The sequence below is a fragment of the Cygnus olor genome, chromosome 1 (assembly GCF_009769625.2).
Source record: "Cygnus olor isolate bCygOlo1 chromosome 1, bCygOlo1.pri.v2, whole genome shotgun sequence".
Taxonomy (NCBI): Eukaryota; Metazoa; Chordata; class Aves; order Anseriformes; family Anatidae; genus Cygnus; species Cygnus olor.
In genome coordinates, this window is record NC_049169.1 from 34784960 (window position 1) to 34812377 (window position 27418).

The following is a 27418-nucleotide window of genomic DNA, read 5'->3' on the forward strand; positions in this document are numbered from 1 at the left end:
TCTCACATCTTTCAGAGCTCTGTAACTGTACAAGCACATGGCAAATGTAAAACTTCAAAACATAACAATCATTGTATGCTTGTAGAAATTATTTAGATTTCACATCTTCCCACTTGTTGGAGAGTCTGATTAAAGTAAAATAGAGGTAGGTGGAAGGAGATTCATTAGAAGGACTATATCTGCAGTATGGTACACAAATAAAAGGGGGACTGAAAGAGCTTGGCTTCTTCAACAAGCACCAAGTAAGGGTTATTATTTATTAATAAATTAGGCAGAAAAATACCAGAGACTAGGAAAAAGCAAACAAACAAACAAAAAACAACCTACTATTTAAATAAAATGGCAGTAGTAGCACAAAAGTAGATGAAAAACTGTCAGTGAATAAACTTATGCTGAAAGTCATTAACAGAACAATACAGAACGATGAAATTGCTTAAGATCATGAAACTGTTTTCTAGACTAGAAGCATAACAATTTTATTTCTTTGAAGACAGCATTCATTTTGTGCATTAAAACATGGTACATAATGTTGATGCCAGAAGTAAACCTGAATGCCATGAGACTGTGTCTTGTCCAACATTCCAAAGAGCAGGAGAGTCCTGTAAATCCTAGCAGCATCTTTATTTGTCTTGTTTATAAATAAAAGGCTTTAAGAGCTTCCATTAAACAAGACAGTGATCAGTCTTTATTGTTTCAGCCACAAGTCCAATTTGCACTGCTTCATAGTCTTCTAGTATTTTTTCTCTGTAATATTTTTTCAGCATAGATAATGTGTGCCCAAGCACAAAATAAACTGTCTCACTTCATTCTGAAAGAAGCCTGTAGGCAAATTTCTATGTAATATGAAACATGGTACAAGTTCTTCTATTAAAATGTATTCCTTTCCAAAACTATGTAAGTTTGTACAAGTAGTCTTCAAATAAGTAGTTGCTATAGAAGCTAGTTAGACTGTATCTTGGATGTGGAAAAGTTATGAGCCTAGTTCTTCAACATTTATGGCAATGAGTTAAATCCATTTCATCTTATTAACAAGATCAGAATGAATTAGTTTCAATCACTCTCTAGAAAAAAACAAACCCTTCCTCATCATGTATGCAACTCTCAACATACCATAATCAGTTTCCATAAAAATCTAAAAATATTGTGTAATGTTACCTGAAAAAAGGAAATGTAAGTGCTTATTTGAAAGATACCTTTATTTGTATATTTAATATTTTCTTACATGTAGAAAGATATGATGAAGGATCTACTGCAAACTCCTCTGAAGTTGTACAATACCAAATGATGAACTACTTTTGTCTATTGGGAATATAATGATTACAATTATGAGATAAATATTAATCTAAAAATATCTGGTTTAAAAACATTTGTTTTCTGAATAGCTAATGGTCAGATAAAGACAGTGTAATGAAACAACATATAATCAAAGCAAATCTGAACTGAACTAGGTTGGTTTTCAACTTCATGGAGTTTCTGTAAAGTGCAGTCAAATCTGATAAAAATATTTTTGTACTGAGGTTAACCAGAAATATAAACCTCATTTTAAATTCTATTATTCAGTCCAAGAAAATGCCAAGTGTGATGTGTCTGATATTGTTAACTCTAGTATATATCGAAATACATAAATGCAAATAAAATGAATAGTCATGAATTGCAAAACAGTTGGCAATATATTGCTAAGGGGATGTTTTCCTTTCTATACTTCCTATGAGAATCTCATTGCTTGGAATGCTCGTCAGAGTATATGGTATTTAAATATCAATCTTTCCTTGAAAAGGAGGTGTTTAAATCCTTAATCCTAGAGGTACTCATATAGACAATATCTGTCCACTTTTTCCTAAAGCTCTGTATACTCCCAACCACCAGAACATTGAAGGAACTGAAATGCTGTAAGACAAAAAATATGATGGTAACATTTTTGATTGGAGCATCAAGGCATCAAGTGATTAAATGGACTCCCAAAGTCACACAGCAAGTCTCTTAATCTTCAGGAGATTTCACCAGGATTGTGCTTCCAGGAAAACCATTGTGCCATCCATCCCCTTTATTTAGATGTTGATTCTGAAGTTAAATGGCAAACACTGCTACAGAATCTTTGGGAACAAAAATGGAAGCAGGGGACTTCACATGACTGAAGGTATTAACTGGAATTTACAGTGTCTGAATACAGACAAATACAGTCTGAATACAGACTTGAAGATTTTTATTTTTTATTTTTATTTTTATTTTCCCCTATGGAAGGACCATGTGCAGTTTCAGAAGAATACTCAGGTCAAGTGTGCATCAATGACAGTGCTTCTCAGATAGGCATCTGCTCAGCCAAAACAGCCACTGGAGTCACAGCCAGACCCTGGCCTCTCTGGTATTGCAGTGTCCAGAGAGCCCTGGGCCCTGGGCACATGCCACACACTCTTAGACCAGTAGCCCCATTCCTTCTCTCCACTACAGTTTAATTTTTCTGTCCAGTCCTGCTTCCATCACCTTGGTGTGCACAAGACAGACCATCCTAGAACAGGACAGCAATCTTATTCAGCAATCTTACATCTTGCATGATTCCAAAAAAGCAGAGGAGGGGAGAAAGAGAAAGGAAATGCTCTCTAGATGTATGAATACATAAAGTCGACACTCAATTTGGTAAGCATAACAAATAACCATAGAGGTTAGGCAAAACTGGACAAAAATATCATAAGCATCAGTTTAATATTCTGGGTTGCACAGGTGCTCAGTCACCCTGTTTACAGTGCCTATAAGGGCAATGTAGCTGTAGATATCTACACATCATTTCTGCATCAAAGCACTCCCCTTGGGCAGTGTTCAAAAGGAAATAGAAAAAGTGTTTGTTTATTCTCACTCTGTTGCTCTCAGTTTTTTCTCTTGTCAAAAGGTTTCTCTTTCCTCTTTATATCTTTTGCTGACTAGCACTCTCTGCTCTTCTTCTTTGCTTTTGTTTTCTCCCCTCTTCCAACACCAAAGAATTTCTGCTTTGCTCCTGACATCATTTCAAAGCCCTTCTGCAGCTTAAAATCCTTGTCAGAGGTTTTTAGCTCCTCGCCCTTTGACACTGATGTAGTAACACTGCTGAACTCTGCTAGATGTTTAAAAGGAAATATAAATTTACAGCATGGAAAAAGAAAAAAAAAAGGATTTCAAAGGTGCGCCATTGACATGGTTTTGGCTGGGATAAAATTAATTGTCTTCGTAGAGGTTCACACAGTGTTGTTTTGCATTTTTGATGAATATAGTGGTGATAACACACCATGGCTTAAGTTGTTGCAGAGCAGGGCTTATGCAGAACCAAAGATATTTCAACTTTTCATGCTATCGTGCCAGCAAGAAGGTTTTGTGTGCACAAGGAGTTGGGAGGGGACATAGCCAGCACAGCTGATCCAGACTGACCAAAGATTCTATGTTGTATGACACCATTCTCAGCAACAAAAGCTGAGGTAAAGAAGGAGGGAGGGTTGATAGGGAACAGCATACGTTTGGACTGATGGCATTTGTCTTCCCAAGAAACCTACACGTGATGAGCCCTGCTTTCCTAGAAGTGGCTGAACACCTGCCTCCTGATGGGAGGTAATGGATGAATTCCTCATTTTGCTTTGCTTGTGTGCATGGCTTTTGCTTTACCTAGTGAGCTGTCCTTACCTCAACCCATGAGTTTTTGCAATTTATCTTTCTGATTGTCTCCCCCATCCCACCTGTGCTAAGCGAGCAAGCAGCAGTGTGGTACTTGGCTGCCTGTTGGGTTAAACCAGAACAGCTTTTAAGACAGCTATGGATGTCTCCAGGAAACAAAGAAAGATATTTAAATAGGCAGTTAGGAAAAAAAAGCAACAAGTATTTAAGCTTGAGAAGTGAAAACATCATAGTCAAAAGATCTCTTTGAGGTCTGATGTCAACCAAACATGGACTAACTAATCTGGTGGTTGCTCCATTATAATGATTTTATAATGCTCTATTGAAATGGGAATGAATGAATGACATTAAAGAACTTTAGTGTCCACTTTCTGTGGTTCAGGGCCCTGTACAGCTTTGACCTACACAGATAATGATTCATTTAAGTTTCATATTTGGAAACTGATGTTGTGAGGATGGATCCTGATAGTCTACATTTCTTTAGCTTTGGGAAGATGTAATTCTCTTCATACTTATTTTGAAGTTGATGTGTGTTTATACACATGCTCAAATCCATGTGTTTTATCAAATTGCTGCACTGCGGCTGAAGTTGACCAATTAGAGGCATACAAGTTTTCGCCTAGTGGCAAATAAAACCTTATTTTACCTGGAGAGAAAATATTTTGTGTTAGATACTTATTCTCTTTTCTCCTAACAGTCATATCATTGTATCTTAATTTAAAACCCCTGATTTTTCAAGTTGTATAACTATTTTCTTTTACCACATCTCCACCCGTAAGCCTCTTACAGTAAATCTTGATTTATCATAATAACTAAAACTGGAAGCAAAGATAACTCAATTGTTATTTGTTTCAGGTTATTCCCATTATGATTCCTAAATCAATCCTTCTACCTCACTGTTAACAGCATGTCTTTGGTTGTTGTCTCTGTCTACTTCTTCCATACAGAACTGAACAATGCCAGCTGGAACCTCTTATTCTGCCATTGACTTTTTTAGAGGTTCTTTGTATATATGGATGTAAATCCTTGTCATTTCTTGAGGAAAATAATTATTTTTATTCCTCACAGCTTAAAGCAGGTGATGGGACATCATTCAGATAGGTGGCCATGAGAAAAATAAAGAAACAGAAAGAAGATCAGGACATTTTAAATTGAATCTCTCAAAAAGACACATACAAATCCTTTTCCTAGCATCAATGGCCCATACATATAACCACATTGGTGAGCACCTTGCTGATGATTGTAATAGAAGTGCATGTGGTTCTCATCATTGAGATGGGCTTGGTGCACTGATAGGGCATCTCTGAACCACTGAATTAATAACAGATTCTCAAATGAACATTTTGATGAATGTATAATAAGTGAACTGTCATTGCAATCATACATTTTAACAACTCTCAAGTTGTGTGAGAATTGTTTTCTGGAAATGTTCTTTGTTCTAAAGTAAGAAAACTGATTGTCAAAGTGTGATTTGAATGTGCATCTTGTATTAATATTTTCCTTTTTCTTTTACTCATGTGCAGAGTACATGAGATAAAAAAGGGAGAACAGAGCCCTAAACAGTTTTGGATCTTTACCCAATGACAATTCATGGTGCAGTCCAACAAAAGAGGCATTAGACCATTATACCATGGGTAATAAAGAAGAGTATTCGAACACTGTGAATATTTCACAGTTGATTAGATTAAACTGCTGAAACCCATGTGTTTTGCATGCTGTGAAAATCCAGTGTTTACTGGTCCTCAAATTCTTACTTTCACCTGTGCAAGGTGCTCATTTAGCGAGTAACACAAAACACACCAGTTAACATATGACCTGCTAATATTATAAAACATAATTGATGTTTATGTTATTTTGTTTATAAAAGAATAGTTAAAAAATAACACATTTTAAATAGCTTGGATAGACAGCATTTTAACTGAGAGACTCCCATACTACACATGCAAACAAAGAAAATGTGTAACATAGCAACAGTGATTGCGTGGAAGTAAGGAACACATTTAAAGAATAAGCTGAGTAAATCAGCACAAATTCTTCACAGTCAGTTCACAGAACTATCAGGAAAGAAGCAAACTCTCCAAATCTGCTTGAAGCAAACATAAATCTCTGAGAAAAAAAAGCCACAGACAAACTCACTCTTTTAGGCTGCAATTTTTAGAGATGTTCTACCGTGCTTTTGCATCTCCTGTTTCTAATTAGGTCAGCAATATGACATGAGAAAAATATCCTTTTTTCAGCTGGTATTTTGAGATTGTTGGGATAGTTTTTCATAGTCTAATGCACAGAAATAATTTAAGTAGTTTGAAGTAGTTTGGGTATCCAACATAATATCATCTTCTCCTGGAAGAAGATTCTGTAGTTATAAATCTAAGACCAAAAGAACCAGAAGGAAAGCTAGTAAAATTGTTTCTAGGAGAAAAGCAACTAAGCCTCCAAAGTATAGCCAGCAGGTCAAGGGAGGTGATCCTTCCCCTCTACTAAGCACTGCTGAGGCCACACCTGGAGTGCTGTGTCCAGCTCTGGGCTCCCCCAGTACAATGGATACATGGAGCTACTGGAGAGAGTCCAACAAAGGGCCAAAACGATGATGAAAGGACTAGAGCATCTCTCCTATAAGGAGAGGCTGAGAGAGCTGGGACTGCTTAGCCTGGAGAAGAGAAGGCTCAGGGGGATCTCATCAGTGTCCATAAATACGTGAAGGAAGGTTGCAAAGAGGCTTGAGGCAGGCTCTTTTCAGTCACACCCAGTTCTAGAGGTCCCTTCCAACCTCAATTATTCTGTGATTCTAGATGCTACCATGGGAAATATGTAAACATTTTGAGAGATTATTGGATGATAAAAACAGGACAACAACAACAACAACAAAACATATTTCTTGGAAGGGAACCTTTGTTTTGATTGCTTATAATAATTTGCTTTAAACATCAGCCAGAATCAAGCTTATTTTGTTTGCTTTTTAGGTATCCTGACTCTTGCATTTTAAGCCTCACAGCAAACAAGCCCTGTTTCTGAGTCTGTTAGTGTCTGTAGTTAAGCATTCAGCCAGCTTTCAGGACAAGAAAGTGGAAAGTTGAGCAGTATAGAAGAATGAGTGGTTAGAAGTGTTGTGAATTTCAGTGGAGGGTTTATGTGATTTTGGATTTAGACAGCCTTGGAACTTCTTGTTTTCTGTTATGGGGTGAAAAAGCAGGTGAATATCATTGTTCTGAAAGATGGATAAGAAGATGTATAAGAACGTATATTTTTAAAAAGTAATGAAATGTACTATAAAAGACAAGAAACTTTCTGAATAGGCTCAGATGCACTTTTCAGTAATATTACTTGAAGTGTTATAAATACATAAAAAATAATAATGGATCAGTATCTTTATTCTGAATCATTCTAGATGTGTTACGTAATAAGTTGCTTAAGCCTGTCGGTCTGACCTCAGTGCCAGAAGGTCATGAAGCAGATCATCCTGAGTGCCATCACATGACATGTACAGGACAACCATGTACTCAGACACGGTCATTAAAGGTTTATGGAAGGCATGTCCTGCCCTTCTATGACAAGATGACATGCTGGATGAGGGAAAGGCTGTGAATGTTGTTTACTTAGATTTCAGGAATACATTTGATACTGTTTCCAACAGCCTTCTCCTGGAAAAACTGGATGCTCATGTCTTGGACAGATGTACTGTTTATTGGGTAAAATGTTGGCTGAAGATCATTGCGAACAGAGTTAAATCTATGCAGCAGCTGGTCATGTGGTGTTTTGGTTAGTATCTTTACCAATTATATTAATGAGAGGATTGAGTGTGCCCTCAGTATGTTTTCAGATGACACCAAGTTGGGTGGGAGTGTTGATCTGCTTGAGGGTAAAAGGGCTCTGTAGAGAAATCTGAATAGCCTAGATTGATGGACTGCATCCAATCGCATGACATTCAACAACCTGAATGCTGGGTCTTGCACTTGGGTCATAACAACCCCATGCAGTATATAGGCCTGGGGAAGAGTGGCTGGAAAGTTGCCTGGCAGAGGTCCTGGGGGTGCTCATCAAAAGCCAGAAGAACACAAGCCAGCATTGTGCCCAGGTGGCCAAGAAGACCAAGGGCACCTGGTGTGTATCAGAAATAGTGTGGCCAGCAGGACTAGGGAAGAGATTTTCCTTCTGTACTCAACACTGGTGAGAACACACCTGTGTTCTGTTTTGTGTTCCTCACTATAAGAAGGATATTGAGTTGCTTGAGCATGTTCAGAGAAGAGCAAAAAGCCTGGTGAAGAGACTAGAAAACAAGACATGAGGAGTGGCCGAGCGAATGAGGGCTGTTTATTCTGGAGTAAAGGAGGCTGAGGAGAGACTGTATTCTTCTCTATAACTACCTGAAAGGATATTGCAGCAAGGAGAGTGCCAGTCTCTTTTCTCACATGAGAAGTGATAGGACATGAGGCAATGGCCTCAAGTTGCACCAGGGGAAGTTTAGATTGGATATTGGGAAGAATTTCTTCATGAAAAGAGTGGTTAAGCATTGGATCAGGCTCCCCAGGGAGGTGGTGGAGTTGCCATCTGTCCTGGTTTTGGCTGGGATTGAGTTAATTTTCCTCCTAGAAGTGGGTAAGGTGCTGTGTTTTGGATTTAGAATGAGAATAGTGGAGATAAAACACCAGTGTTTTAGTTGTTACATAGCAGTACTTATACTAAGTCAAGGGCTTTTCAATTTCTCATGCTGCCCTGCCAGTAAGGAGGCTGCAGGTGCACAAGGAGCAGGGAGGGAATGGACTGGCCAAAGGGACATTCCATACCACATGATGTCAAGAATAAATATGGGGTGTCTGGCTACGGTAGGAAGGGGGAGCTGCTGGGGAGTGGGATGGGCATGGGTCAGCGGGTGGTGAGCAATTACATTGTACATCACTTGCTTTGTATATTTTTTTATTATTATTATAATCATTATAATTATTATAATTATTATCAGTATTATTTCCCCTTTATTTTCTGTCTTATTAAACTCTCTTTATCTCAACCCACAAATTGTTAGCTTTGTTTTTTTTCTTTTTTCTTTTTTTCTTTTTTTTCTTTTTTTGTCTTTTTTTTCTTTTTTTTTTCTTCTTTTCTTCTTTTCTTCTTTCTTCTTTTTTTTTTTTTTTTCCCAATACTCTCCCACATCCCACTGTCAAGGGGAGTGGGGCGTTGGGGTAGGGACAGAGGGATGAGCAAACAGCTGTGTAGTGCTTAGCTGCCTGCCAGGTTAAACCACAGCACCATCCATGAAGGTGTTTCACAGACAAGTGAATGGGGTGCTTAGGGTCATGGTTTAGCGGTGGACTTGTAGTGTTAGGTGTATAGCTGGACTTGATGATCTTAAAGGTCTTTTCCAACCTAAATGATTCTATGATTCCATGATTCTGTATCCAGGAAAATGTTGCTTAGTATGAATGAGAAAGATATTTCACAAGGAAAAATTTATTATTATTTATTTCATCCAAAATTCCTAAACAATATCAATTACAGTGCAGAGTTACCATGTTCAGTGGCAGCTGCTCAAAAATGATTTTGACATGATAGAGACCAATACATTATTTACAAACATATGTAAATAATTCTTCCTGATATTTTTAGACATTATTACTAAATGGCATGGAAGGCCTAATTACCTTTCTGTAAAATATTTCAGTGCCCAAATGTCGAGACTATAAATAAAGTTCATGTTTAATTTCAGTAGATCGACTACTTTTTCTTCAGTTAGGTCACCAGCCTTGAACTACAGGCCACAGTTCAATCTGTTTTATTTTTGGATCAATCAATGAAGAAGATATTAAATCATATAGTTTCACTTCACACAGTACTTGAACCCCATAGGGTTTAGAAATTACTTTCAACTTTTGCATTAACTCAAAATACTGCATTCAACAGTCATTACTGTAGTGGTTTTATTTTGTACCTGATTTATATCATTGTGCTATTGCCACTTAGGGATTTATTTATTTCATTTTGTTGTTGTTGTTGGTTGGTTGGTTTTTGTTTTTAACAAAAACTTGAAGTTACTGTTAATATTCCCAGAGGACTGCAATTTATACCCAGGAGTTTGCTGTTAGCAAGTTATGCCTTGAGGAAAAATGAATACCTAAATTGGGCTTTTCAATTATTTCACTCTTGAAAGCACAGAGATTGACTTGAGATTTTGGAAGTAGAATTTGGGGGAAGAGATGCTAGCTCTGTGCCAGAATATGTATTTTTCTTTGCTCCTAGGAAAAAGAACACAAGGTGTGAAGAACAAATTAAAGCAACTGATCTCATGGAGAGCTTTAAAAATAAGACGCTGTTAAAAATAATATTCTTTTTGCATAAATATACCAATCAAATGAGTACCTGAGCCCAGGCTGTTACTGGGTGAGACAGAATATGATGTTTATCCAGGTAATTCATTTCCATTATTCACCTCTACTGGTCAGAAACAAACAAGCAAAACCCATAAATCCCCAAAACAAACAAACAAAAACAAGAACAAGAATATCTTATTGCTTAGCACCTAAGTGTCTAAATGCTTTATAATAATCCATGCTGTAAACAAGCAAGGATTAAAATCTGGGAACCAGACACAAGAAACCAAGGAACAAGAGTGAAATAAAAATAGCTGGAGGTTTGGGTTTGAGGATGTTAGAGGAGGTTGGGCAATCTATTTGTTGCAGGAGTTGGTGTCACTCACATGGGCATTTGAGAACAGCCTCCTCTGTCAGAAGCAATTGCAGCTAGGGAAGAAGGTGAATATACTCACTGCCAAAGAGCAAGATGCACATCAGTTCTGGCTTTCCTAGAAAAAGGCCCTGTGGCATCTTCTCTGGAGTCTCTGCTAGAAGGCCTTGATGCTAGTTATGATGTTGACTCAAAACTTTTCAAACATTGCTTGTCTTTTTATAGACCACAATTCTAACAACTTCATCATGGTCAAATGCTTGTTGTACTGTACTGATCTTTGTGGGGGATTTCTCACATTTGTTCAAACAGTTTCCAGATAGAGATGTGAATGTATTGAAATTCAGAAAGTCATTAAAAAATGACAGAATCTTTCAAAAAATGAAAGAGTCATTATACAATAAATGAATGCAAACATTTTAAGGATATTCTAATATTAGGTGGAAAAAAGTGTTTCAAAATTTAATGTTTTTGGGACCAGGCCATATGCTACAAATATTGTATCTTTTCATGATATGAAAAACAGTTTTCTGAACAGCTTTTCTAACAGGATATGGAGACACTTCTAGATATATGTGGATATGTGTGTACTTCATAAACATTCTTTTGCTCCTACAACCTTTGATACCATTCAAAATCACCATTTGAAATGAGATGTGTGAATTATGGTAAACCTCCAAAGAGGACAAGGTGTTAAAAATGTTTTGTGAGTGTTTGTGTTATGAATGATGTGGCTATTTATAGCAGATATTTTCCAGTTTATTTAAGATAAGAGTCTCCCTCCAGCTGGCACTTGTCATAGAACATGGAACAAACTTGTGAAATTGCTGCTTACAAATGACAATTGTGAAGATGTACGTATAATTTTAGCTATTCCTTGGCATATCTGGACATGTAAATCATGACAACTTTCTAACAGATGATCCAAGAGTAAAATAAGCTTAGCCATGGATGTTTACGTCAATCTAACTCAGTTCTCCTGAAACTCTGTCCTTTATGCAGCCCCCAGATAGACATCATGCAGCTCAGCTCCCTGAACTGTTTCGTTTCACATCTGAATGAGCACCAAGACAGTTCTTGCAAGTGCTATCACAAGTGAGTGACGGGATAACCAAGCTGAAAGAGCAGCAAAGACATTCCAGGTCAGCTTTTAGAATTTGCTGAGGAAAAATTATTTTAACTGATCATTTTAAGGGGAATTGAAATGCTGAATGTTTAGAAAATCAAATTAAAACGTTTTGATTTGAATCCTTAAAAAAAAAAAAAAAAAAGGTATACATTTAATTTGAAAAGATATATCAAACCAGAGAATTGAAATACTCCTCTTCCAAAATGTTAAAACAGGCTGGGGAAACTGAAACATAAAGAGGTGTTTTGCTCAAGGCATACCCAGGAGATAAAAGAGAAATAAAAAATAGAGAAATTTTCCTCAGTTCCTTGGTATGAAATCAGTTGCCTGTCCTCTTCAAATGGTACCTCCTTACAGTACTAACTTAAACAATTCCAACCTTCAATGTTCCAGTTACCAAATTATCCAACCTATGTAATAGGTGATTTTAAAACACACAGTTTCTGACAGGAAGATCTCAATGACTGATCAATAAGATCTTTTAGCTACTTCTATTCATCATAGCAAAGATGAATCCCAGAACTGTGCTTACACCATCCTTGCAAATGACAATTTACTGTTAATCAGGTTTCCCTTGCAAAATTCGATCCTTTATTTTAACATTATGGATGACAATTATGTCGAAGCCAAAGACTGGTAACTTCAAAGAAAGAGCACTATATTCTTGCTACTTCCTTTTGAATTTATAGCTAAATTATTTGGTAGAGTTACATATGCATATATATATATATATAAATAATATTATTATCTTTGTATTCTTTCACTTCTTCAACACAAATAGTTTTAACACAATAAGAAATAACACTGGCATCTAATTTTATTTTAAATGGAAAATAGTCACTTTTTTTTTAAGTGACTTTAAAAATGTAAGCCCAAGTTTTTACTAATGTCTATATTTCATAAAGAGAATAAATATATTCTTGTTTTTATTAAAAGACTAAATCATCATAAATCGACGAGGGATGTAGTTTCTGCATCGACAGCAGTTATTGGTATACTTTTCAGTCTAGTGAATATATAATTTTTAAAAGTCAGTCCTCTTTTTATTTTTTATTTGTTGTTGTTGTTGTTGTTTGTTTTTAAAAGAGAGAGAAAGGAATTAAAATGAACAGTAATCATTCACTGAAGCACAAGGGTATATCCATAACAAAAAGTTCCTTTTTTGACAGGATTTTGATATTTTATTTTATTTTATTTTATTTATTTTATTTATTTTTGGCACAGGTTGGATAGAATTTTTGTAGTCATTCTTATGACTAGCTAAACCATGGTAGTACTGAAATTTAATAAAGTAAAAGTGACTGGCAGTACATGTTCAGCTTTATATATAAAACATTCCCTTACAATCTGACTCATTATCTTCTTATTACAATGGCTGAATATCTATTGTCACATTAATATGAGCTCAAACTTCCACTTAAATTCAGACTGCCAACATACTATTTGAACAATGGTTCAAATTGCAGGCAAATTCCTTTTTTTTTTTTTTTTTTTTTTTTTTTATTCTGAGCTATGAGTTGATAAAATCACTTGTGAATTTGAAACTGGAATGAGTTCAAGTCTCTGTTCTATCTCTTCTTTTTCGTAATCTTGTCTATCATTGAGGAAAATGAAAGTCAACAGGACTCCATTGGCTGTCAATAGCCCAGAAAACAGGCAAATAAATTTCCTGTTTAAGTAGGACTTCAGGGTACAGAAACTGTCCAGACTATCACTATTAAATACGAGGAAAAATAGAGAACTGTTGCAAAACACTGCTTATTGGTTTCATAGACAATAAAATGAAATGGGAGAATACTGTGAAAAAAAAAAAAAGCAATGGTTGAATGTCTTTGACTAAAATTTAGTGAATTAGAAATCAGTAGTATCTTGCCTTTTTGTGTTGTAGGCTTATGCAGAGTTATGAGCTATGCTGTTCAGAACTGTGTATCCTTAAAACTTCACTTTCAAACAAATGGTAATTAAAAAAAAAAAAAAAAAAAGAAGTTCTGAAGATCATGATCTCACATAAGGGAGATTTATAGCTAATCTGAAAAAGTTGCATTAGGGACAGAAAGCTGTTCTATATTGTTCTGTGGCTTATGTTACCCCTAAACTAATGTCAAATTCTTCTGTAAATAGCCCAGAATGAAACAAAACTGAACATTTATTTTATTTTTGATTAATATTAACTTACCTAATGGAAGATTTTTAAATATAATTAATTTGTACTATAATATATGAGAAAGTTAATGTGGCCATCCAGAATTCGATACAGTATTCGATATTTAAAGGGAAATTGAAAGCAATTAGCAACTGCCTTGATGTGAATGAAGCATTTTTTCCCTTTAAATGGTACACTTGTGAACTCTTATATTATTTTCCTCTCTTGTGTAGAAATGTACTAAATTACACTACAGACAGAATTTAGGATTTTTTGTATTAATTCATTTTCTTGGTGTGGTGGCATTTCCATGCAACATGTATCATAATAATAGAAACAATAGAAATATGTTCATTCTACCACTTAATATATTTTGTTTGAAAGTCACAAGCCTAATATTTCTGTTATTTTTCACTTTTTCCAACAGCTGTTGTTATATTAAAATACTTGACATAAATGTTAGTATTAACCAATCACCTGTTTTTTAAATATCAATTAATCACTGAATTTGATAGGACATAACAGATTCCTAAGTTCAAGACCTACTCAATGTACTGTAAAGTACTTAGAGTTGAGATCTTGACAAGTACAGGTATTGTTGCCCCAATTAAAATAAAGCCAATATAAATATTTGTTTTGTCCATTACTGCTGAGCTGAGTCTGCAAATAAAGATGTAATCACACAAATAGTTAGAAGTTATTTTTATTTTTGACTCCAACTTGCTGAGAGTCTCATTATCCTTATGTATATAACAAAATACCACTTATTAGATACACACAGAAAAGTCTCTTTTCAATATTTTTCACAAAAGATTATTTTGTTACAATATATTTATATAAACATTCATTCTAGTTCCATTTTACAGCTGAATCCTTTGTTATAAGACATTATTTTAATATTCATTTTAAAGAATGATTCAGCAGCTCAGTCTTTTGGCAGTGATTTGAAAAGCTTGCTAGTTGCAGAGTCTCCAGACAAGGAAAGGTAAAATAGGTTGTAAGAAAAGGAGCTCAGCATTTGTTGTGTAGGAATTGTATGAGGGTGAGCCTTTGGACTGTTAAATTGAATATTTTGAAACCCACTTTGGGTAGTTAATTTCAGAATTGGAAACATAATCTGTAAAATAGATTTTTAAGGGATTTCCTAGTTATGGTAAGTTTATAACTATAAAAGCAATTTACAAAATTAAACTTATTCAGCTATTCCCACTGGCTGTGTAAGAACTATTTTAGAACTGTGTAATAACAATTCTTTTGATGTAACAATTTGCAGTGAATGAGTCTGAAAAAGCAAGACTATTTTTCGACCTCTTTTAATACAAAAAAAACCTTGGCCTTGAGGAGTCAGTGTCAAAAAAAGCAAGTAGATTACTGGCTCACTGATATCAGCCTAACCGTTTCTGCCTGACAGTCAAAGAACACCTCGCCTTGTTGCAACAATCTAGCTGATCTCACTGTACCTGATGAATTTCTGTTACATAGTGATTGGTATAAAATACAAAGTAAAGATGAAATCTTGTAATGTTACAGGAATCATAATATAATATTAACGTGATACAAAATGGAGCCTGTTGTGAAACATACAATTTCCAATCTTCCACGTCTGCACAGGAAATCAGATGTAAAGACATACATCTTGGGAGCAGGTGACACAAAAAGAAAGTATTTGAGATGTCTGTGTGAAGTCATAAATCTGTGAGAGTGAAGGAATGACATGATGTAAGACACATACTTGTTGAGATCTAATTCTTTAAGAGAGAATATCATGTATTAAAAATGATTATAGTAAGTGCAATAACATGCAACTAGAATATTTTAATATGTTCTTATGAACTCTGTAAGTCTGGAAGGACTGTTGACCAACTGTTTGGGAAATCAAAACAAATAAACCTAAGGTACCAACCTGACATCTTGGATCGCATTTAAGCTAGGACTAATACAGAGTAAAAGATGATTGATATACTTTCCCTCCCCTCCCAGTCTGATTAGGAACCAAAATAGAAATAAGACTTGGAAATAACCCAGAGTAAGGTAACATTCAAGAAGAGCAGTGAAACAAATTCTAACATGCAGTATATTCTGATTTTCTACCTATCTGAAAGAAAACACGTATTGGCCTCCAGCATTTTTTTTTTTTTTAAAAAAGATCTAGTCAGGGAAATGATTTTGTTTTAATTTCCTTTTATTCTCACTCAAGTACTCTGATTTCTGCTCTTTTCTTCAGGTGTTTTGATAATTTGACTCTGTCTCAGACATTAAGATTTAACATAGATTAAAACAGTATTTATATCTGACCAGATTTGATAAAACCAAGGACAAAACTAGGGTTCACTAAAAAACAAGGATTCCATTTGCCAGAACATAATGTGTCTGGCTTAGTTTTCGCTCTGCACTGGAGATAATCTGAGATCTGATTTTTTTGTTTGTTTGTTTGCATTGCCATTTATAAAAGGTATAAGAGACATGCATTCATTTAAAAATTATTGTTAAAATGACAGTCACTCAAGATATAGGAGACCTTGATTCAAGTGTTCTTCCTCTTTCATGAAGGGATTCGAACCATTAACTACTCTAAAAATTGCATATTGCAGTTTTCAGCCTCTGAGACATTCCCAAATGGGAGTGTCACACCCATTTTCTAGACTTCAAACCAATCTATGGAGTGAACTCTGTGTTTAGCAACCAGTATTATCCTCCTGACTCTTCTCATGCTTTTTCAACAACAGTTTATGTTGGAGCTGAATTTTCTCAAGACTCACTACTCAATCCAAATTGCAAAACTGAAGCAACAAAATTTTCAGTCATCATCCCAGTCAGTGGTCAGTGACTATGCATCATTATATTTGTTATTAATTTTGTTAAATATTATATGTTAGAAATATTTTTATGGTAGGTTACTCAGTTCAACCTCTTTTCCAAGAAACGTCCACTTTATATACCTCCTTTGGACATTACAGTTCTGCAAAAGGTGAAGAATTTCCTGTATGCTATTGTCTTCTCACTTCTCTACACTTCTCAGGGGCTGGTGAAAAAAGTCCCTTCTTCTTTACTAGACAGTGTCTTACTAGAAGTCTATCTATAGTCTGAAATGCCTCTAGGGAGCAAGAAAAAGGAGTAGACCACTGGTAAATTGTACTTCTGGTACAATTTAGGTACTTCTGTACTTCTTATTGGATGAGATTAGACATTATGATTGGGATAACTGCAAGAATGCAGATAAGGAAGTTTGACCCTGCTTCCCTTTTGACTTTTTTAACCATTTTCCCTATGTTTTACTTCCTTTTCTTTTCATCCAGTAGTTACTTTCAATCTTATAAAAGTTTTTAGTAACATTTTCATAGGTGAAAAACAAATGGGCAACTGTTAGAACTTAAAACCAAGAAAAAAACAGGTTGGCAATGATTTGCAGTATAGGTCATTAAATTAATGTTTTTTTATGACTGTAAAATGAAGTTAGAATATAACTAACCATTCAGCTGCTCTCCTTGGAGTTATTCTCTGACAAACAGTACAAGTTGCTAAGTACATGAGATAAAGATAGAGAGGAAAATAGAAAACCAAAATATTCCTCATCATTTTATCCATAAACAGAAGTCTTTTTTTTTTTTTTTTTTTTTTTTTTTTTTTTTTTTCCCCAATAGAACTAAAAGCTTATGTCAAAACAAACAAACAAAAACCCCTCTAATTTCCACTGGGGAATGTGAAGTCTAATATTCATGTATTCTGATACAAGTCATAGCCACTTGAAATATTTTGCTTACTGGACTCTGCTAATATGTCTGTTTTGAAAAGTTTGACTTCAGGCCAAGTTAGTCTGCTCTATGGCAGCACCCCACAGAGAGCAGTAAAACTTCTGCATGCTTGCATTCTCAGTTACATATCAGACTTGTTTGGTCTACACTTTCACTGATAGTATCTTTCTGTCTCCCATCTTGCCAACCTTGGTGTTACATTTAACACAGAAGTGACATGACAGCAATAAACCACGAGAGTGTCAGAACACAGTCATGAGAAAAAATGGTGCTCAGTGCATTACAAACACAGCTTTTCAGGAGGGACTGTGGGTGTTAAAGAATAAAACTAAATAATGTTCTGAAAAAAAAAAAAAATCCTTTGAATCACAATTTTATTTTTTGAACATAATATTTAAGATGAAAAAAAAAATAGATTGTATATTTCTCATATACACAAATTCCTAAAGATGGCAGAAGAATTTCGGACAAGAAAAGACTACTAGAATGTTTTGCTTCTTTTAATAACTATGTTTTGCTGCACAAAAAAATAAATGTAAATACAACACCATCCATGGCTGAAATTGCTTTAAACTTTTGAATGTTTCCATGAAGGAAATAAATTATTTTGTCACACAAAAGCAATTTTTTTTTTTTATAACATCTTGTCAATGTCTTATGTAAATGAATGTATTGTGGAACTACAGCCCTGGCCCAGGCCCCAGAAAGCAAAGGCAGGGACTGGAAGAACAATGAACCACTGAGGGTAGCAGAAGACCAGGTCCAAGACCATCTAAGGAACCTGAGGGTGCGCAAGTCCATGGGACCTGATGGGATACATCCACAAGTGCTGAGGGAACTGGGGGATGTCATTGCTAAGACCCAGGGAACCACAGGCCAGTCAGTCTCACCTCTGTGCCTGGCAAGATCATGGAGCAGATCCTCCTAGAAATTATGCTGAGGCACATGGAAAATAAGGGGGTGATGACAGCCAACATGGCTTCACTAAAGGCAGATTGTGCCTAATGAATCTGGTGTCCTTCTACAATGGTGTTACAGCATTGGTAGATAGGGGAAGAGCAGCTGACATCACCTACCTGGACTTGTGCAAAGCATTTGACACTGTCCCCCATGATATCCTTGTCTCTAAGCTTTGAACAACCCAGTCTACTGGAAGGTGTCCCTGCCCATGGCGGGGGGGTGGAATTAGATTATCTTTATGGTCCCTTCCAAGCCAAACCATTCTATGATTCTATGATTTCCTGAAAATGCTTGTTCTACATCAGATAAATTCATCCCTTTCATACCTGTATTAAAATCTGATTCTAGCTTGTCACTCTTATCAGAACAAACTAAACAAAGCTAAAGAGAAAAAAACTTCAGACTAAGCAGGAATCTGGTGAAGATGATTCTTACACTGGTTATAAGATGCTCCTATTCAGTATCCTACTCCATCCACCTCCCATTTCCTGCAGAATACTTGAGCAGTCTCTCTTCTGGAATTTCTCTTTTGTCTGTGAATTCCATTTTGGGCTTCAGAAATGAAATTTAAATGAGCTTTTTAAAACCAGCGTTTGGTTGTTGCATTGAAAAGTTTTGGTTTTCACAAATTCAGATTTTAAAGCAAAAATCCTATCCCATTTCTCCTTAGGACAAGGTATTATGCCACACATCTTCAGAAATGAAAACATGAAATGGCAGGTAAAATATCAAGAAGTGAATGCTTAGCATTTTGAGAGTGTTAATTAGATGCCTTCATGCTTTCTCTGTGATGAATATTTTGCCAATGGTTGCTAATTATTATAGCAATTAGGTTTAATAAGTTGGGAATTTCACAAGCTTAGGTCTTCTGGGTTACACTTTAGCCAATAGGGAATGGGTGTTAATTAAGGACAAAGAAGAGAAGAATTAAGAAGATTTGATGGGTTTAAGGAAACAGCAATTAAACAAAGTGTTAGAGTGATTTGCATATTTTAATAAGTCAAGAACTCTTGGATGTTTAGGAAAAAGAGTTGTGTTTTCATTACTCAGTGCATTTTTTTCCAAAAGGTCTTTTCAGATTTTAACACTTTGTCTCCAGAAACATGAGCTTTTGGGTACTGAATGGCAGTTGTAAAGTCCTTATTATTAGTGTTTGGAATTTGGTTCTAGACATTAAAAAAGTAGTATTGGTATAAATATGAGCAATAACAAAGCTTTCTCTTATTTACAGAGAACCACTGTGTTCTTCCAAGTATTGCATTTTACATAAAAAGATCATCCAGAGTACCTCATCTGCATCTGTGACATGCTATGAAGCACTCAGAAACTTTATGTCCTGTCTCAAGCAGATATATGAACATAAGAAAATAATTTTTCTGGTGAAAGTGACAACAGAAGGGGCTTGTGGGAAAATAAACTTATCTTTTCCAATAACTAAAGAGTTAGATCATTATATTCATCAATGTTTAGAAGTAGGACAGTCAAACATTAATATTATCTTTATTCACGGTATAAGAAATAAACACCCCTGCTGATGTTAGGGAAACCCATCTAAAATTAGTTCCATATAGCTATGCACTGGCTGAAAAGCATACTGATGTGTTCAAAAAGTAGTTTTACTTAGAAATCAGCTTTATTGTTGCAACAAATAGTTCATAGTCCATTATACTGGCATTTTAATTGTTAAAGATTTTGCAGCCTAGGAAAAAATCTTACAAAGCTTGTTGTAATGAAAACTCAAGTAGCACCTTCTGCTAATAGTGCATGTTCAGAACTAGCTGGTCAACACTGAATCAGTGTTCCAAAATGTTAGCAAGTAGAAGCTGATCTGGATGCAATTCATGTCAGAAGCACTGACATAATCTTAACGATGATGTTCTTTTATGGCAATTAAACATTAATGACTTTAGATATACCTAAGCCAAGAACAGTGTAAACAGTGCTCTGCTAGTGAGGTGCTGATGTGAGGAGCTGATCTTTTGTGTGCCAAGAATTACAGGACTATTGAAACCCACTAAAATATCAAACTTTACATTGCTCAAAATATCACACGTAGCTGTGGACAAGAACATCCATGGAGCTCAATATAAGCCAGTTTTTGAAGTGGGTGTCAGACTAATTCATGAAGAAGTGAGAGGAAGATGATGTGGAAGAAGAGATGAAGAAGGACAGAAGGTAGGCATAAAGAAGTTTCCATGTGTACGGATCAGAGAAAGAAGCCTGGTACAGTAATTAGACAGTAATACACGCTGTCGAGTGAGCAGGATGAGAATGAAGATGTCTGCCTGTGCCTCTTCCCCCCTCCTCCCCCCCTCCCCCCCCCCAACCCAATGTTAGTTTTGTCACCAAAATTTAACAGAAATGTAATTGTGTGGGGGATTACGCTTGTAGTCATAATAACATAATAATCTTTATTTTTAGGAATAACTCAGGCAGAAACACCTTGCCTTCTAGTGTTGTAGCCATTAATTTGCCACTTCTCACAGAACAGACTGTCACAGGAAGTTTTAATGTGGCAGCACAATAAGAATAGGCATAACCAAAATAGCACTCCATAAAGCTGAAAGTTATCACTGACTGATAGAAATAATAGTACCAACCCACTGCTAGTTGTACAGGCTTAGCCATCTGCTGCTACAGTTACTGGTGTTCTCTCTCTCTCTCTCTCTCTCTCTCTCTCTCTCTCTCTCTCTGTGTGTGTGTGTGTGTGTGTGTGTGTGTACCTTGAGCTCTACGAAATATAATAAAGCATTTGTTCCATTTAGAAAGATGCAGTTGCAGTAATGTTGCCACAGGCAAAATAATAATAAAATCACCTTCTATTTCTCCAGTTGCTCTTTAGCTAACCACAAAGTGGTTTCTCTGCATGCCTTGTCATTTCAAAATCAGACTCCTGCTGAATGGGCTTGTTCAGCCTGGAGAAGAGGAGGCTCAGGGGCGACCTTATCGCTCTCTACAGTTACCTTAAAGGACGCTGTAGTGAGGTGGGGATTGGTCTGTTCTCCCACGTGCCTGGTGACAGGACGAGGGGGAATGGGCGAAAGTTGCGACAGGGGAGTTTTAGGTTGGATGTTAGGAAGTACTTCTTTACCGAAAGGGTTATTAAGCATTGGAACGGGCTGCCCAGGGAGGTGGTGGAGTCACCATCCCTGGAGGTCTTTAAAAGACGTTTAGATGTAGAGCTTAGCGATATGGTTTAGTGGAGTGCTTAGTGTTAGGTCGGAGGTTGGACTCGATGATCTTGAGGTCTCTTCCAACCTAGAAATCTGTGTCTGTGTCTGAAGTCTTCTTCATTTCTGAATCACATTTATCATAAATAATAATTTATAAATATTCATTTTTGCACAAATGATCCCATTTCTGAGACAGCAAGTGAAAACATCTTCTGCTGACCTAGCCGATCAACAGGGAGATGCTCAATCAAAGAAAGACATAAAAGAAACAATGTGTCTTTTTCCATTGTAGATGGTGTGAAATAGAAATGTGCTGCCTAATCAGATAAAATTTAGAGATCTATAAGTAGGGTTTATAGAAAACAAATATGTTTTTTATTTTCAGTAAAACCTTTTCATTATGAAAATTTGATCAAGTAAAAAGCTATCCTTTAAGAACACTTTATCATACCTGATTTCACGCTTTGGATATCACTGATATTTGGCATTTCCCTTTCACAGAACTTCTGTGAAGAGTTGATTGTTCCTTCCCAGTACTGAGAATTAGGACACCAGCTGCCTTACCAGTATCATCTCATCTCACTCCTCTGTTTCTCTGTGAATTCTCCCATCTCCTCACAGCTGAAGGCACTGATACAGACGCTGGCTTGTGAGGTGGAAAGGAGGTGCATCAGAACACCTCAGTACTCAGCGGAGCACTGTCTCTTTATCAGCGAGACACTTTGACTAAGAAAAGGAAAAGTCATCTCTTTCTTTCATAATTATTCAAAGTAAACCCCCAAAGTATCGTTCCATTGAGTTGACAGTCTGTTTTAAAAAAAAAAAAAAAAAGAACACAAACATGCAAATAAATGTACGGGAAATGGGCAGAGAACAGTGTCAGAACAGTGAGGTTCCTTAAAAAGGTGTATTTACTATTCAGTTTTGTTATGACTTTAAAAGGGTATTAGCTGTTACAGTTAAATACCATCATATGAACAACATTGTTACTAATACTGCACTTACATGATTATATGAACTGAATTATTGATCTAATGTAAGAATTCTATGAAATCAGGGAAATTTTGGATAGAATCTGATGGTATGGTCAAGTCAAAACTATACATAGTGCTTAAGGACAGGGGACATTCTCTCAGTAAATAATTAGATATCTGCTTGTAAGCCGTAAAAATCAGCTTCCACTCTGATCCACTCAAATGTCACTCTAATTTACCTACAGCACAGATCACTTAACGTCTACCTTGTGTTTGATAACACAATGCCAAATTTTATCTATGTGATCATTAAATATCTGTTGTACATTGTATGATAGATTATTTTCCTATTGTCTGTGATATTGGGTAGACAGAATGTGATTTTTAGTGACACAGTTGCTCAGACCATTAAAATTATTTGGTGATAATTAATGAGCTCATGACTTCAGGCTGAGGACTTCATACTTATGACTACTTCCTGCTTGATATTATAAATTGTTAGAGAAATGACCTTTAGTGACCTATGATAAAAATGTCAAATGTCATGTTTTTCTATCCTGCAGTCAACAGTCCATACTTAATGAATGTTCTAAATTTCAAGACAGCAGCTCAAAAGGGTACTTGAATGGTGGAAATATAATAAGGGAGACTGAAGACCTCTTGATAACCTCTCATGGAAAGGTCAAATGCAGGAACTGCTCATTTCTGTGTAGTGGTTCATAATGACTGGCAGTTTTGCTGTGCAAGGGTTATCTCTGTAAGGAAATTGCATTGGTTCATTTAGAGATTTACAGTCGTTCCAAATGAGAACATATAATTCCTGTCAAGAAAGACAATCTACATCCTCTCTCATTATACATTTAACTTTTTAAAATCTGCAATTTCCCTTGGTCATCTGTCTTTCTGACAAATGCCTCATGAACCTACTCTGATATTAAAGGCAGGCTTGAATTAAGAGATGGATCTTGTGTTTTAAAGATGATGAGATTTGGGCTACGATCACCAAGGAAAGAACTTGGTCATAAACCTTCAGATACTTTATCATTCAAATCTGAGAAGTACCTCTAATGGAGGAGGTGGAGTTGCTGAAATTTTTTTCGTGAATACTCTTGTACAAATAACAATTCTGCAATGGAGGAACTGTTTCACTGTTGTTATCTTTATAACTTCACTCTAATACAACTCACATTCAACTGGACCTCTCAGCCTATGTGTTAAATGGCACTTATCAGATAAAATCATTTGGGCTTTCTTTTCCAAGAATGACAGAACAAACAAAGGTTATTAGAGAACCTGAAATTATAGTAGGGAGGAGGTAGAAAAGACACCTTTGTACTGTCCATGAAGAGATCAAATTATCAAAGTGCAGATAGTGAAGTTCAGCTGTTAAATCTTTCCTCTGAGTTCCCTATTCTTGACATCCAGAGTGTATGCTCATGACAGGACAGAACAGACAACTCCATTTGTATCCAATGTCTCTAAATTACAAGCATGCCACCTGGAAATACCCTGAGTGCTCCAAAGCCCCCCAGACCACTTATTTCTATATCAGTCCATCAAACTGTTATTATCTATAACATTCATGTTTACATCACTTATTTGTCAATCTTTCTGAAATTTGAGGCACTGACTCAACAGTCAGACTTTGTTTATTTTGTATTTTGCTTTCAGAAAGTTGCCATGTATGTGGTTTGGTATTTTATTGACCAAGAAAATATATCCATTACATCAGTGATAAATCTGAACTCAGTAATATCACTTAAGCAATGTCTGATGAGTACAACTGCATAGGTAGAGGAGAAGATGAATAGAAAAAAAAAAAAAAAGAGAAAAAAAAAGAAATTGTAAATATGTATTAAATCTATGACAATACTGAAATATTGTTGTGACAAAAGAAAATTAAAAATTTATCCAACTAAATCAAAGGATAAAGTTTCCAAAAGAACAGAATTATGTAAGGGAAAATATTGGATTTCAAATGGTCTCTTGAAAGAGCATAATTTCCTTTTTGTTTCTAAAGAATCCAATGGTGTCACAAACCAGTATGTGCTGCGGAGGTAAAAGATCAATCTATCCACTACTAAAATAGAGCAACTCAGCTGTGTGTACAAAGAAAAAGTTTATTTAGTAAAAAAAAAATGCATCTCCTGCATGAAGAGCTCACTGGTATGCATAACCAGTCAGTGGCTCTGTATTATGCCTGACATGACCACATCATCTAGCAGACTCTATCACCTCACAGTACATCCTACCATTACAGACACTACTTAAGTGCCATTATGCACGAGGGATAAAATAAATGAGAATGTTGGGTCAGAGCCTTCCTCTCCAGTATAACAGACTTTCAAATTTTTTCTTCACCATCTGTTTGTACCCAGAATTGTATTTCTATACACCGAGAGGAAACTAAACCAGCGACAGCAAGTAGTGGTAACACATGGAGAATAATTTATATATTAATAAAGATAAAATTTCTTTGACATTTCTATGCTTATACACCTCAATTTTCGGTACTACTGCCTATTTAAAAATTATGCATCTGTAGAGGCCAGCTTTTCTATGTGCACATAGACTTGATGTAGCTCGTTCCTTGGACTGACTGGCAATTTCTGTCTCACTTAGCTTGTAGCTGAAGGACAAGGGCCTATGATGTATGGAAATGACAGCAAACAGAGATAAGTACTTGAGGACCTGTAGCCATTGCCTTACACTTGGGAAGCTCACCATTTGTTTACATGAGTACAATAAACTTCTGCTTTACTGGCACTTAGTGCTGCTGTAGCATCCCTAGCTGTAGCATCCCAAGTGGGTTGAAATGCCTAGTATATAAAACAGAATGACAAGAAAAATATAGAGGTGTTCTATTAAACATTTTAGAATACTAAATATTGTTTTATTTATTTACTCATTATTATTATTTATGAGTTCTGAGATAACTTATTACAATTAGCATAAGTGAAACAGGTAGAACTACCATGCAGTAAATGTGTTCACTGGTCTCAAACAGGTCTTTCTGGATGTATCTATCTTGTTATGTCAGTTTGTAGTCACAGACTCCCTCATCACAGGAAATACACTGATTTTAGCTCATGCTCTGTTTCTGTGTTCAAGCCAGCCAAGAAACCTAGGCCTGAGAATTGATGTATCACTTCTAATCCCTCTAGTTACAGACTATATACTTGTCTCACAGGCTCAAGTTAGTCTTCAGTTGAAGAGCTTCCACTTGAGATAAGACAAGCCAAGAGAGACTAGGACCCCTTAGAACCCATAGGAGATGCCAAACCCATCTCCGACAACCCCTCAGAACAGAAACCCTGGAGAAAATACATCATACTTCATTTCAGATTCACGTGTTTTCTGAATGCTAATTGAAAAAGAACCACCAAAAACTATGTAAGCACAGTGCTAATGATCAAACACCATCTTGCATAAAATATATGAAGAGATCAGTCTAAAATTTTTGCAGTTCTAAGTTCTTGATTCATACATGTCAAGCCTGTTTCACTAACTTTTAATAGTGCCCATAACAATTATTTGCCTTTATATTAACATATTTTTATTCAACATAAACCATTCTAAATGTGCATTGGACATGCACTGAATGGTCACATCTAAAATACAAAAAGAACCTACCTTTACTATTGTTTAATATTCTGTCTTCACTAGAGAAGATTCTGTCTTCTTCAGTCATCATATATTTATTTCAGAAGAGAAGCTCCTTTACACTTAAGAATTCTGAAATCAGATTGTTTCTTTACATGCATTTTTTACATAGGCATATTTTTGTCTTTTGCAGTCAGACTTTCAGTTCTACCATGCCTGGGAATCTCATTCCTAACATCCAGAGGAATCTCAAAGTCTTCCATCCCTAGAAAATTTTCAAATTGTGGTGGGAGTTTTCATTTTATGTGTGTAAAAAAAAATAAATAAAATTCTTCTAACAGCACAGCATGCCTCCCAGCAACAATATATATTCAGAAAGGTACCAAAGGATACTTTAATTACTCACAGAAGTCAGAACAGCCTTGAAGGGTACACATGTACTCTTGTTGAAAGTGAACTGATACGTCTTGACTAATACTAATTTCTTTTTTCTTTCTTCCTTTTTTTTTTTGAATAGATTTTTTTAACCTTTAACCTCACTAATCCTCTCTTACATGGAGTTGTCAGCTTAATCCAAAAGAATCTTTCTGTTTTTCGTGTATCAGCCTAACATTGTGAGAGGGTAGCAGGCTGGATATGCATGAGATAAGGTTTTAAAACCAAAGCAAAGATGTCCAACTCTGATCTCGTCGTACACCTTAAGTAAAAACCTTTCAATGTAGCTAACATTCTGTCCACCAAATGCATTGCAACATCTTTATTAATCATTAAGGTGAAATTATTAGGCTAAAATAAACACTATGGTCAATTATACATACTACTGTGATCTCATCAGATTTTAGAGGAATGACACACATTCAATGATTTTGTTGATTCTGGAACCTCAATGCACAGCTGAATGCAGTTTGATACTGGGAATATGATGCTAGGTAGTTGAGATCTCCATGCTAAATAGTGGGCTTGATTTCTCATTTTTACATTTCTGCTTTATTGAAAATTCCATAGGTAATACTGGAATATTAGCTGGGGGTGACAATAAGGGTGTTTAATCTTAATGAGGCTGTCTTCACAGGGAAACAATCTTTCAAGTGCAGCAAACAAATTTTTCAAATCTACTAAATTGAATTCTAATGTAGAAGGCAACTGAGAAACCAACATATATAGAATACTTTTTTTTGCCATCATATTAGAGAGAAAAACAATTATTTTAAAATTTTATTTGTGATGTCTAAGCTCTCAGGAAGGGCTGATAGACAGAAGATCTACATTCCTATGCTGTACCTAAAAGCTAGCATCTTTAATTATTGTTTGAAAGTTTCAGGAGACTAGACAGCCATTTGTGGCCTAATCACAACTTCCACTGGCATCTACAAGGG